The sequence below is a fragment of the Rana temporaria genome, chromosome 2, assembly GCF_905171775.1.
Source record: "Rana temporaria chromosome 2, aRanTem1.1, whole genome shotgun sequence".
NCBI lineage: Eukaryota > Metazoa > Chordata > Amphibia > Anura > Ranidae > Rana > Rana temporaria.
Genome location: NC_053490.1, coordinates 72758262 through 72772138, shown reverse-complemented (window position 1 = coordinate 72772138; position 13877 = coordinate 72758262). Strand labels below are relative to the sequence as shown.

Genomic DNA, 13877 nt, shown 5'->3' with positions numbered 1-13877 from the left:
CACTAACAGGCCAGGTTTGCAAGATCATTTGCTGATCAGTGATTGCAGAATTCTAGTCCAGTGGTTCTTAACCTGGGGGTCGGGACCCCCTCGGGGGTCAAATTATGATTTGCCAGGGGTCACCAAATCCCGGGCTGTTCCTGAAGCCCGCACTGTTCTCCCAAGAAGGGAGATGATAAAAGGGAGAGGAACAAAGAAAGGGAGAGAAAGGGGAAAAAAAAGAGAGAGCAAGAAAGACAGTTAGAGAGAGGGATGGGGGGGGGGGACAAGGAATTAGGATAGAGAGAGATGAAAGGGAACGAAAGGAGAACCAAGAGAAAGAGTGGTACACCCTAAAATGTACTGTAAAGGGTTTTAATACTGTACAAGTGGAAGGCACTCAGAGCGCTAAATGTCAGTGGATTAGAGGCGCAAATGACTTGTCTTGCCTTGGGTGCTTTCAACCCACGCTATGAATTTTTTTTTACTGTTGGGGGTCCCAACAACTTGGGAAATTTTATCAAAGGGTCGCGGCACTAGAAGGTTGAGAACCACTGTTCTAGTCTGCATCTCCCCAAGGTAATACATAAAACCTGGCCTGTAAGGCCCCTTTCACATGTGCGGACCGTATGTCCGCTTTTTTATCCATCCGTTTGCGGATGAAAAAGGGACATACATTGGTCCCTATGAGATCGCGGATGTCAGCGGATGAAGATCCACTGACACCCGATCTCGTCCGCCTCCGCAAAGATCTGATTTTGCAGATGGAAGAAAACCCTATTTTTCCTTTCGTCTGCAGATCGGATGAACGCGGACATATGGTCCGTGTTCATTCGATCCCCACATAGGGGAGAGCGGAGAAAAGACAGGGCGGTCCCTGCACAGTGTGCGGGGACCGCCCTGTCATCTGCCAGCTCAGCGGGGATCAACGGAGCGATCCCCGCTGAGCAAACGGAGGCGGTTCATTACTGATACGCCCCGTGTAAAGGGGCCTTAGTGGGCCCTGAGGACAGGGTTGGTGACCACTGCCATAATAAACAAAATATACATTTATTCCCAAAAGGAACTGTGAACTATTTATTCCATAGTAACAATACAATACATTTTTACATCCAAAATAAACAGTAAAGGGTCCATGTATAAAACTTTCATTGTGCAAATGTGACGAATCTCAGAGCATTTAGAACAAAAATCTCCATGTATAAAACTTTCCTTGTTGATAAACATCCGAACATCTAATATGAAAACTTGCACGCTATGCTGTAGACACATAAATAGGACTCCCCTGCCTCCAGCGATCACCAATGCTGGGTCCCGGGACTGCTGCGACTTCACCCAGTCCACAGTAAGTGCCCTGGTCTGTTCTCAATTTGGATTGCTACACTTTCTTACTCTCAGCCTGCCTCCGTCCTGGATATCCTTCCCCATGATTAATTACACCTTCCACCCCCCCCCCCTTTTTTCCCCCTTCTAGGCATCAGATGCTGGCATCACTACCCTGATGCTACCATGGGTCCTTGTATGGCCCCCCCTATACCACTTACTTTTACATCTTCTACATGTTCAATAGGTGCCACTATCGGGCTCCTACTCCCGGGACCCCCCTATATATTATCACCTATATTGTTATTAAGGTACACGGATCATTATTTACCTTCATCCTTTTCACCTGTGTTTCACTATTTTTCCCTTTTTCCCCACACTTGCTCCCCCTGCCCCCCTCTTTCTCCCTCTTATTCCAACCCCCCTGTCCCCTCCCTTTTATTCCCTTGCCATCCCACCCCCCAGCCTTGCCTGTCCACCTTCCCATCCCCACCCCTTCTTCCTTCCCTTCCTTCCCACCCCCCTTTCCCTCTCCCTCTCTGTTCCTGGTCCCCCTTTTCCCTTTGCCCATTTTTTTCACCTCCCCCCCCCCCCTTTCTTCCCCCCTTGTTTGTCGTCCTCTCTTTCCCAACACTTTTTCTTCCCCCCCCAGTCCCTTTTTCACGTTTCCTTATTTTTCCTTGGCCCCCCCCCCCCCATCCCCTATTTTCCTTCTCCCCCTCCCTTTTCCCCCCTTTCCTTATCTTTTCCCCTTCACTGCACTTATCACCTCACCTTCAAATTTCAATATATATTTTTTTCACGCGTGTCCACACACACCCCCCCTTCCTTTTTGTCAGGCTAGCTCAGTAGTTGTTAACTTATATAACTTTATATCATACATATTAGACTAGCAGGACATTCCTTCCTTGTGTCTCCCCCGGCTACCGCATGGGACCCTGCAGGGTTACGCCCGCTTTTTCCACCTTGGCGGGACCTGTCTAGGTGAGCAGCTCAGCCCGATGTTTCTCCATGTAAATGATGTTCTGTTTCTGTATTTTAATTATTAATTGATTGTTCAATAATTTTTAGATTTTCTCCTGAGGAAGCGGATTTTTCCGCGAAACTAGTTGAGACTGCCATAACCCTCAACCCATCGTGTTTTTCTCCTCATCGGGGGATCTTCAGTTTGGTGTTGTTATAGGTTATCATTATTTTAATTGTGTGACCTTGTCTGTTTATGTTTTGAATAATTTATTTTTTGTTTTTAAATACTTATCCTCATTTGTTCATTTATGTACCTGTACTGCGATAGTCCTAATTGGCCCATTCCTTCCCCCTTGGTTCTCCCCTTGGTTCTCTGGTCTGGGGACCTTAGACCCAAAATATTTCATATGATCTCAGGATGATGGTACCTCCAATACTTGTATTCACATATCTTACCCAGAGGCTCCTACTTTAATATGAAAACCCATATTTTCTCGAATACAGTATATGTATTTCCTATACCCATCAGCGCCACCTAATGGTTCTTAATGCGTTTTTTTTTCCTGATTAACATATTTATAGAGAAAATATACACTACAACCACTAGGTGGTCCTGACGATATATATTTGCCCACATATATTTGAGAAAATACAGCGATTTTCGTTCTAAAATCGAAATGTATGGTTGTTTGTCACTTCTGCACAATGAACATTTTAACCCTTAAGCCTCATACACACGATCAGATTTCCATCGGACAAATCCGCAGAATTTTGTGCGAAGGGCGTTGGCCGTGAACTTGTTCTGCATACAGACGGCAGAAATTTTCCAGCCAACATTCATGAAACAACGTGTTTTTCTGCTCTTTAGCGCCACCCTTTGGTTCGGAGAATGCGTGTTTGTACTTTGGATTTTAGTCCGACGGATTTGTGTACACACAATTGAATAATCAGACTGCACACATTTGTTGTTGTCGGAAAATTTAAGAGCATGCTGTTCCACATTTGTTGTTGGAAATTTGTTGTTGACAATTGATGGGCACAGTGGCGATAAATGATGGCACAGTGGCTGCGTTTGGCTTGGCACAGTGGTGAATAATTGATGGGCACAGTGGCTGCATTTGATGGCATGGCACAGTGGTAACAATTGATGGGCACAGTGGTGACAATTGATGGCACAGTGGCTGCGTTTGATGGCATGGCACAGTGGTGACAATTGATGGGCACAGCGGCGATAAATGATGGCACAGTAGCTGCGTTTGATGGCATGGCACAGTGGTGACAATTGATGGCACAGTGGCGACAATTGATGGCACAGTGGCGACAATTGATGGCATGATACAGTGGCAACAATTGATGGCACAGTGGCGACAATTGATGGGCACAGTGGCCATAATTGATGAGCACAGTGGCTGCATTTGATGGCACAGAGGCGACAATTGATGGGCACAGTGGCTGCGTTTGATGGGCACAGTGGCTGCGTTTGATGGACACAGTGGCTGCATTTGATGGGCACAGTGGCTGCGTTCGATGGGCACAGTAGCTGCGTTTGATGGGCAAAGTGAGGCTGCACGCAGGGGGTGTGCGCTACACCGACAACCCTACAGGCATTTATTAAGGCTGCAGAAATGATAGATAGAAAGTTCAGTTTGAGGGTGAACCTCCGCTTTAATCACATCTGAAAGTAGCTTTTCTTACTCTAAACAGAGATTCTGCTAATTCAATGTATTGTTTATCCAATCTGAATATATTACATTGAATAAATAATGGTATTGCCAGAATCCATAAGTCCCACTGGTAGCTTCGATAAAGATTTAATAAAGATCTGTAATTAAACCTGATCTCCAGGCTACATTGGTACAAAAGTACATTGGCAATATAGTTAATGCTTTAAAGTACATTGGCAGTTTCTGTGAATGCTTTTAACTAAACTAATATAAATTGATATGCATATTATCCATCCGTCCTGCTGCCAACTATTCTAACCTCTATGGCAGGGAAACTCAATCCATTTTAATGTTTTTAACTTTGAGATAAATCATAACGATATAAAACATGTACAAATAAAAAGAAACCAGGAACAATCTATAATTTTTGGTCCTGTAATAGACAGTGACCAATGCCGCTCTCATTTTTTAATTGTCCAATATAGTGCACAACTTCAGCACATCTGGATCTGTGCTGTAAATGTAGACTTCTTTATATAATTCTGTCCTCAAGCAGTACGCATACACCTTTTAGAATGCATGGCACCTATGGGTAAAAGCAGTGGTGTATTTAGGTTTTGTGCTGCCCTAGGCCTGACTAAATTTGCACACACCCTAATTTAAATATGACCCACCCCTTCCTGTTAAGGCCACACCCCTTTCTTTTTAGGACCTGCCCTGTCATCTTAATGGGAGGAAGAAAGAGAGACGCGGTGGGAGAAGTGCAGAGGGACGCCATGAAAAGAGGGCAGAGGGATGCCACAGGAGGAGGACAGAGCAGGAGGAGGACAGAGGGGTGCCGTGGGAAGAGAACAGAGAGGGACTCCGTGGGAGGAGGACAGAGAGGGGCGCTGCGGCAGGAGAACAGAGAGGGACGCTGCGGGAGGAGAACAGAGAGGGACGCTGTGGGAGGAGGACAGAGAGGGGTGCCGTGGGAGGAGGACAGAGAGGGGCGCTGCGGAAGGAGGACAGAGAGGGACGCTGTGGGAGGAGGACAGAGAGGGGTGGCGTGGGAGGAGGACAGAGAGGGGCGCTGCGGAAGGAGGACAGAGAGGGGCACAGCGGGAGGAGGACAGAGATGGACGCTGCAGGAGGAGGACAGAGAGGGATGCCATGGGAGGAGGACAGAGAGGAACGCTGCAGGAAGAGGACAGAAGGATGCCGCAGGACGAAAGACAGAGGCATGCCCCGGGAGGAGGACAGAGAGATGCAGCTGGAAGAAGACAGAGAGATGCCACGGGAGGAGGATAGAGAGGGACACCACGGGATGAGGACAGAGAGGGACATTGTGGTGGTGAACAAGGCCTAGAGGATAGCAGGTTAGGCACTTCCTAATGGCTCAGTCCCTAGGAACAGTAGTGAATAATGTCTTTTTGCTGGGTTCCAGGTTCTCTCTCCCCCCATGCTGGGCAACCGTAGCCTGCTCTATCTCAACAGTGGTTTTAGCTCTTCCTTAATTTGTCCAAAATTAAAATAAAAAATGTTTTGGCTTTAGATATACTTTAAAGGAGAAGTCCAGCCTGAGCTTTTTAGGCTGGGCTTCTCCGCTGGGTCACAGGAGTGCAATTTAGTTTTGCACTCCTGTGACCCATTTTCAGTGGAGAGCGGTCTGAAGTCCGCTCTCCGTCACTGCCATCAGTCGGGGCAGCGCATCATTCTGACTTCCAAGTCGAGATCCGCCAGCTGCCCTGATTGTTGGCAGTCTCAGCGAACCGCTGAGACAGCCTCTCCCTGCCCCGCTACTGCTCAGCGCTCCAGTGAGCGTGGAGAAGCAGAGAGGAAAGACGCTGACTGAAAGGCAGCAGCTTTCCTCTCGGCGATCTGTGAGAACCGAGCCATGGGCGGTGTTCGCTGGTTTGGTTCTCAGTGCAGAGACAGCAGGGGACAGATGGAGCATCGGTCTGATGCTACATCCACCGAGGTAAGTATGAACAGCCAAAAAAAAAAACACATGCTTCTCTTTTCATTTTCCTTATCATTGTAACAAATGTAATTAGACCCTAAGCCTTTAGACCCCTTTCACACTTGAGGTGTTTTTCAGGTGCTTCAGCGCCTGTAAAGCACCTGAAATATGCTTCATCTGCAGTCCCAGTGTGAAAGTCTGAGGCCCCGTACACACGACCGAGTTTCTTGGCAGAATTCAGCCAGAAACTCGATCGGAGCTGAATTCTGCCGAGAAACCCGGCCGTGTGTACACTTTCGGCCGAGGAAGCTGACGAGTTCCTCGTCGAGCCAAATAGAGAACATGTTCTCTATTTCCTCATTGTTCAACGAGGAATAGTTGGCTCGCTGAGATCCTTGGCGGCTTCACACAGAACTTGATGAGCAAAACGATGAGTTTTGCCCGTCGAGTTCCTCGGACGTGTGTACGGAGCCTGAGGCGCTGGGCTGGCAAGACGTTAAAAAATGTCCTGCAAGCAGCATCTTTTCGGCGCTTTAGAAGCAGTGTATACACCGCAGTGAAGATGCTCCTGTCAAGGTGTTAACTTCTGTGGACGGCTTGGAAGTCTCTGTGAGATGGTTGCAAGTCCATCTCTGTTAAATTTATGTATCACTTTTTCTACAGGATTCTGACTGATAAGTAAAGCTTTGCTGATCTTCTTGTAGCCTTTATCTTTCTTGTGTAAATAAATGATTTTCTTTCTCAGGCTTTGTGACATTTTCCTTCCATGTGGTGCCATTGCTGACAGCATGATATCGGAAGGGGCTTTCTTTGTTAAATAACGCCCTTTTATAATCAACTGTATGCTGGATACCTATTTAATTCTTGTTAATTAGGATTTTGTTGTCTAAAATTTAGCTTTGCTCCTAAAGCCTCGTACACGCGATCGGATTTTGTCCGAAGGCCGTTGGGCATGAACTTGTCTTGCATACAAACGGCAAAGAATTGTCGTCCAACAAACACATAACTATGTGGTTTTTCAGCTTTTTAGCGCCACCCTTAGGGCAACTTCTGCTAATGTTGTCTTATGGTTAGAATTGCTTTCGAGCATGCGTGTTTGTACTTTGGATTTTTTTTACGACGGACTTGTGTACACACGATTGGATAATGCAACAGCACACATTTGTTGTTGGAAAATTTTAAAGCATGCTATCCAACATTTGTTGTCAGAAAATCTGAGGCCCCGTACACACGACCGAGTTTCTCGGCAGAATTCAGCCAGAAACTCGATCGGAGCCGTATTCTGCCGAGGAAACCGGTCGTGTGTACACTTTTGGCCGAGGAAGCCGACGTCAATGGGGAAACTTGGCTCGCCAAGATCCTCGGCAGCTTCACAAGGAACTCGACGAGCAAAACGATGTGTTTTGCCAGTCGAGTTACTCGGACGTGTGTACGGGGCCTGACAATTGTCCAATGGGGCATACAAACGCTCGGATTTTCCGACACCAGTCAGTCATCATACAATTCCCGTCGGAAAATCCGATCGTGTGTACGGGCCTTAAGACTTTCATTGGGGTGTATTCATTTTTGCAACATGGTCTTGAATTAATTTGTTAGAACAAAAACTTTTTTGTGTGTGCAAATTAACAAATCTTGGTTGCAATCAATGGGCCACATTTGTGGGAGTATAGTGTCCTATCGAAAATGTTGATTCTGAAAGGAAAGGTTTTCTGACAAATCTGTTGGGGTGTTCTCATATATGCTGAGCACTGTAAATCCTGCATTTTAATAATAATAACCAATTAGATATTTGCTTGCACTTTATAGCCTCTTCTATATAAAAAAAAAAAATCTGCAGTATGAATATCTACTGACTACTTGCTCTTTCACTTTTTTAACTTTTTCAAATTTTTGGAGCTCCTTAGGCCTCGTACACACGACCGTTTTCCTCGACAGAATCCATCAAGAAACTTGGTGGCAGAGCTTTTTTGCCGAGGAAAACGGTTGTGTGTATGTTTTTTCATCGAGGAAACTGTCGAGTATCTCGACGAGAAAAAAAGACAAGTTCTCTTTTTCCTTGACGGGAGTCTTAATTTCCTCATTGTGTTCCTCGTCGGGCTGGTTTTCGACGAGAAACACGTTCGTGTGTATGCTAAGAAACCCGCGCATGCTCAGAATAAAGTATGAGATGGGAGAGCACCTTCGGTAAAAGTAGCGTTTGTAATGGAGATAGCACATTTGTCACGCTGTAACAGACTGAAAACTGCAAATCGTCTCTTACCAAACTTTTACTTAACACGCAGTAACATGAGAGTAGCAAAAGCAGCCCCAAGGGTTGTGCCAGTGGAATCAAACTTCCCCTGCCGTCGTACGTGTTGAACGTCACCGCGTTTGAGAACGAGGAGATTTGGTCTTGACCGTGTGTACGCAAAGCAAGCTTGTCAAGTTTCTAGACAAGCCTAACAAGGAACTCGTAGAGGAAAACAATGTTTCATTTACGACGAGTTCCTCGGTCGTGTGTACGAGGCCTGAGGTTCAGACCCCAAAACAAAGAAAGCAATCATACTTCATGAGATTGTTGAATATACAATAGTTTGCTTTGTAGATATGTGTACTTGTGCCGCCTCTTTTATCACTTGACAATATAATATAAAATATTATAGAGCCTCTATTGAGTATGTCAAAGCTAAGCATCCTCTCTCATGCATCTGTAGAATTGTATTCCCTTCCATTTTCATCAATTCCATTTTGATTAGTCATAACAATTGTCAAATAATATGATGATTTGGTTGGAGGTCATATAAAGAAGAAATGATTACAGAGACTGAAGGGAGAGAGTTCATCCATAATATCTCAGAAAATGTGAACTCGAGGGCTGCCTTTAATATTGCGCTGGATTAGAAAACCATTAAAATGTTTCTCGGAGTGCACAAGAGCACAAGAAGTCTGTAAGCGATCATTAGAATAGATAATAATCTTTCTTTGTACACAGCTGCTTACCCTGCTTTGTGTCAGTTGCGTGTCACTGGATCTGTGATTGCCATCTCCTTCCTTCATTACTAATTATTTGCTGGCATATCAGGCGCTTGTGTATAGCACACATGCTAACACCACTTATGTGAACTAATGAACTTTGCAGAAATTAGATTTCGGCATGATGACATTCAATAAACGGCAAGGACAAGCTTTTTGGTTTCCAGGTGTGAACAAGAGACTAAATATAATGAATGTTTCCCAGCTTCACAGATCTATATATAGTACCTGGTTTTCGTACTTTTGGTGAATGTAGCAGCTGTGATGCTATAATGGGCTGGATGCATGAAAGGCTGGAGAACTGCAAAGTATTTCAACTTATAATTATCACTTAAAGCTGAGCTCATGGCACATACAAAAACAAAAATTAACCACTTAAAGCAGAGTTCCGGCCACAATTTCACTTTTTAAATATAAATACCCCTGTAATACACAAGCTTAATGTATTCTAGTAAAGTTAGTCTGTAAACTAAGGTCCGTTTTGTTAGGTTGTTACAGCATTTAGACACTTTATAAAATAGAAATTGACTGGGGCCATCTTAAGTGTGGGCATCATGAAGCCAGACTGTATGACTTCCTGGATTTCAGCCTTGCAGATCTCGCACATGCTCAGTGCTGCACAAGCAGTGTAATAGGTTTCAGATCAGGTTTCAGCACCTGTACTGTCCAAGTCACATGATTGTTCGAGACTGGGGAGTGCACAGACTCCTGGAAAGTTACACCCACTACATTCCCAGGAGTCTGTGCGGTGTAGGTTAGGAAGCTTAAGCACCTAGGTGCAGGAAGAGGGAAGATTAACTATTCTGCCTAGCAACAACACTTTGAAGGCATCTAAAAAAAATGTTTTTTTTCGTAAAGGACTAATGACATTTTTTAAAAACTACTGATGTAATGTTATATTTATGGGTGGAACTCCACTTTAAGCCCTGGACCATATTGCTGGTCAAAGACCAGAGCACTTTTTGCGATTCAGCACTGCGTCGCTTTAACTGACAATTGCGCGGTCGTGCGACGTGGCTCCCAAACAAAATTGGCGTCCTTTTTTCCCCCACAAATAGAGCTTTCTTTTGGTGGTATTTGATCACCTCTGCGGTTTTTAGTTTTTGCGCTATAAACAAAAATAGAGCGACAATTTTGAAAAAAATGAATATTTTTTACTTTTTACCATAATAAATATCCCCCAAAAATATATAAAAAAACGATTTTTTCCTCAGTTTAGGCCGATACGTATTCTTCTACATATTTTTTGTTAAAAAAATTGCAATAAGCGTTTATTGATTGGTTTGCGCAAAAGTTATAGCGTTTTTCAAAATAGGGGGTCGTTTTATGGCATTTTTATTAATATTTTTTTTTTACTAGTAATGGCGGTGATCAGAGATTTTTTTCGGTACTGCGACAATATGATGGACACTTCGGACACTTTTGACACATTTTTGGGACCATTGGCATTTTTATAGCGATCAGTGCTATAAAAATGCATTGATTAACACTAGGGGGCGGGGAAGGGTTTAAGTATGTTCCCTGGGTGTGTTCTAACTGTAGGGGGGGTGGCCTCAGTAGGGGAAATGACTGATCGCTGTTAATACATTGTTTGAACAGAGGATCAGCATTTCTCCCCCTGACAGGACCGGGAGCTGTGTGTTTATACACACAGCTCCCGGTCCCCGCTCTGTAACAAGCAATCGCGGGTGCCCGGCGGCGATCGCGCCCGCCGGGCACGCGCACGGAAGTCAGGGACAAGCAGGGGGCGAGCGCGCGCCCCTATTGGCTGCTGGGCGAGGTGACGTATAGCTACGTGCTCTCGCCCAGCAGAGCCGAACTGCCGCCGAAAAACTGCAGCGGTTGGTCGGCAAGCAGTTAATATATGTATTCATTTAAAAAATATATATTTAATGCAGCCAATGTAAGTGCCTGTATTTGTGCCAACATCTGCATCTTGTAATCACCTTGTATATCAGTATTTGAAACATACTCAGCACTCAGAATGAGGCTTTGCTGAATGCATAGCTCCCAACTGTCCCTGGTTTTGAGAGCCTGTCCCTGATTTGGAACAACATTCCCCCTGTCCCTCTTTACCACTCATTTGTCCCTCAATTTGGTCTAATCTATATAGTGTTACATGTCATATTTACCTGCTCTGTGCAGTGGTTTTGCCCCCCAACCAATACCCCCAGGCCCTTGCTGTGGGGGTATTGGTGCATGCTCGCTCCCAAGCCCCACTCCGTCCACCAATACCCCCAGGCCCTTGCTCTGGGGGTATTGGTGCATGCTCGCCTCCCAAGCCCCACTCCGTCCATAAGACATATAGACAGAGATTTACTAAAACTGGAGAGTATAAAATCTGGTGCAGATGTGCATGGTAGCTAATTAGCTTCTAACTTCAGCTTGTTCAATCAAGCTTTGACAAAAAAAAGTGGACGCTGACTGGTTTGTAGAGTAGCACCAGATTTTGTACTCTCCGGTTTTAGTAAAAAGCCCCCCCCCCCCATCTCTCCTCATTGGCTCACTGCGGGTGATTAACAGTAGCAGGAATCAATGTCTCCCTCTGCTGTCTCAGCTGTGACAGGAAGCCAGGTAAATCTGGGGGTGTTGTCACAGACGGGAGATACATTTCTGCCTTGTTTAGAAAATTCACCAATTACTATCAGGTGTCGGCTGCAGAGGTAGCCAGAAAGGATGTTGGATAGCTTCAGCTGTTCAGAATGAGGAAAGTAACGCCTCTATAAGTTGTTCAGAGGATTACTACTGAAGGCTGCATCCTGAGGCTTGTTGAGTTAAGGCAGTGTTTCTCAATTCCAGTCCTCAGGCCCCCCCAACAGGTCAGGTTTTCAGGATTTCCATTATTTTGCACAGGTGATTTGATCAGTTTCACTGCCTTAGTAATCACCACAGCCTTTTCATCTGAGGGAAATCGTGAAAACCTGACCTGTTGGGGGGGCCTGAGGACTGGAATTGAGAAACACTGAGTTAAGGAGAGCAGTGAGCTGAGGAAGACTTCTGAAGGTGAAGTGGTTGTTGATATCTTTGCTGTGTGATAAGAAAATCAAAAAGACTATTGTTTTCTGCTGGAATACCAACAGTGTCTGTCCAGCAGTAGGCTGTGCCAGACTCCATAGGTAGGTTCCTGTGTTGTGAAGGTAGACGGCCCAAGTGGCCAGGGTTTCATTTATGTTTTATTTTGTTTATGCTGTTTGGATGCTTGCACTTGTTTCCAGCATTATGGAAGAATAAACCATAACCCTTGTTTTTCAACCACCCACGGCTGCCTCTCTGTATAATTCAGTGTGTAGTGAACCCACTCAGGAGGTCACACACCCCCGCTACCGAGCAAACCCCTTACACAGCCAATAAGGAATGAAAGACCCATTTGAAGTTTAGCTTTCCTGCACATTGCTGGATCCACCTTGAGCCTTTAAAAACACTTTAAAGGGGTTGTAAAGGTTTGTTGTTTATTTTCTAAATAGGTTCCTTTAAAGTGGATGTAAACCCAATTTTTTTTTTTTTTTTTTTTTTTATGTCACAATGTAGAGTATAAGATTTCCTATCATCTGTGCCCAGTCTTGCCACACAGAGTTAATCCAGCTCTGAGCAATCCTCTTTTCTTGTTCAGTGAAAATTAACAGACTTCCAGATAAAAACCTGTCTAAATAAAAAGTCCTTTCCTCTCTCCTTGCTTTGAGTGACAGGTTATTTACATATGTAACTTGGACATGTTTATCATATGTTATGTTATGTTTATCATAATATGAGGTGATCCACAGTTCATTGTATATTACCAGGATGTGTTATGTGGGGAAGGGGTGGATTTCTCACTTTTTATACTGTGGATCACCTCATACTTTGTCATTCAAAGTGTGAAAGCGCTGAAAGCTGAAAATTGGCCAGGGCAGGAAGGGGGTAAAATTGCCCATTAGTCAAGTGGTTAATGTAGAAAGGGTTCGTTAAAGATGTCGGCATGCAGTACATGTAATACTTAGGCCAGGCTTCTGTCCGCTCACCACACCTGAAGATACCAAGGCTTTTGGAGATAGGGTGTCTCAAAACAGGTTCTTGAAGGATCTGCAACCAGTTGAAGATACCTGGCTGTCCACCTGACGACCCGGGGATTCAGCAGCTAAGAAGAGTGTGTGCATGCACACTGGAAGATTGGATTTTTTTCTTGACACTGTTTGCACCTATTAGACTATTTAGACTTTTTGGAATACTTTATAATATTTTGTGCATGGTGCAATTATTTTGTGCATCATATTATTTACATGAATTCACATATTAATTACTGGAAGACTATCTGATCATAAACATATGCATATTTGTATTATTATTATTATATAGGATTAATATAGCGCCAACAGTTTGCACAGGGCTTTACAATATAAAGGGGACAGTACAATTACACTACAGTTCAATATAGAAGGAACAGGATGGCGCTGCTCATGGAGCTTACAATCTGAAGGAAGGGGAAGTAGTACAAAAGGTGATAGCTGCAGGCAATGATCTGATGGAGGTGACTCAAGTACAGTTCTTAGGTGGGGGTGGGGTAGGCTTTCCTGAATAAATGAGTATTCAAAGACTGCCTGAAGGTAGACAGGGTGAGATCTGACTAAACATACTAAGGTATGGAGTTCCAGAGGATGGGGGAGGTTCTGGAGAAGTCCTGGAGGCGAACATTTGAGAAGGTGTCAAGGGAACTAGAGAGCAAGATGTCTTGGGAGTACGATTAGGGCGATATCTGCAGATGAGGTTGGTGATGTAGCTAGAGGTAGTGTTGTGGATGGCTTTGTACATTGTGGTTAGTGTTTTGAATTTTATACGTTGGGCTAGTGGAAGCCAGTGTGGGTTTATGGGATTATGTTTTTTTTATGGCACCTATTGATACATGATTAAATAATGATAGGTAGAGGAAGCGCTGCATTTGTTTATTAAATAATATTTGGTTGTTTGTGTGAAGCACAATTTGGTGATACCCTGTTTCCCCAAAAATAAGACCTACC

The 13877-nt window shown here is 44.4% G+C and overlaps 1 long non-coding RNA gene across 1 annotated transcript; it reads left to right on the top strand.

Moving 5' to 3' along the window:
- The first annotated feature begins 1543 nt into the window (after positions 1-1543).
- Positions 1544-2469, top strand: LOC120928531. Its single transcript, XR_005747206.1, has 3 exons — positions 1544-1613; positions 2191-2286; positions 2374-2469. It is a non-coding gene; the product is annotated as an uncharacterized LOC120928531 (long non-coding RNA).
- The last annotated feature ends 11408 nt before the right edge of the window (positions 2470-13877 follow it).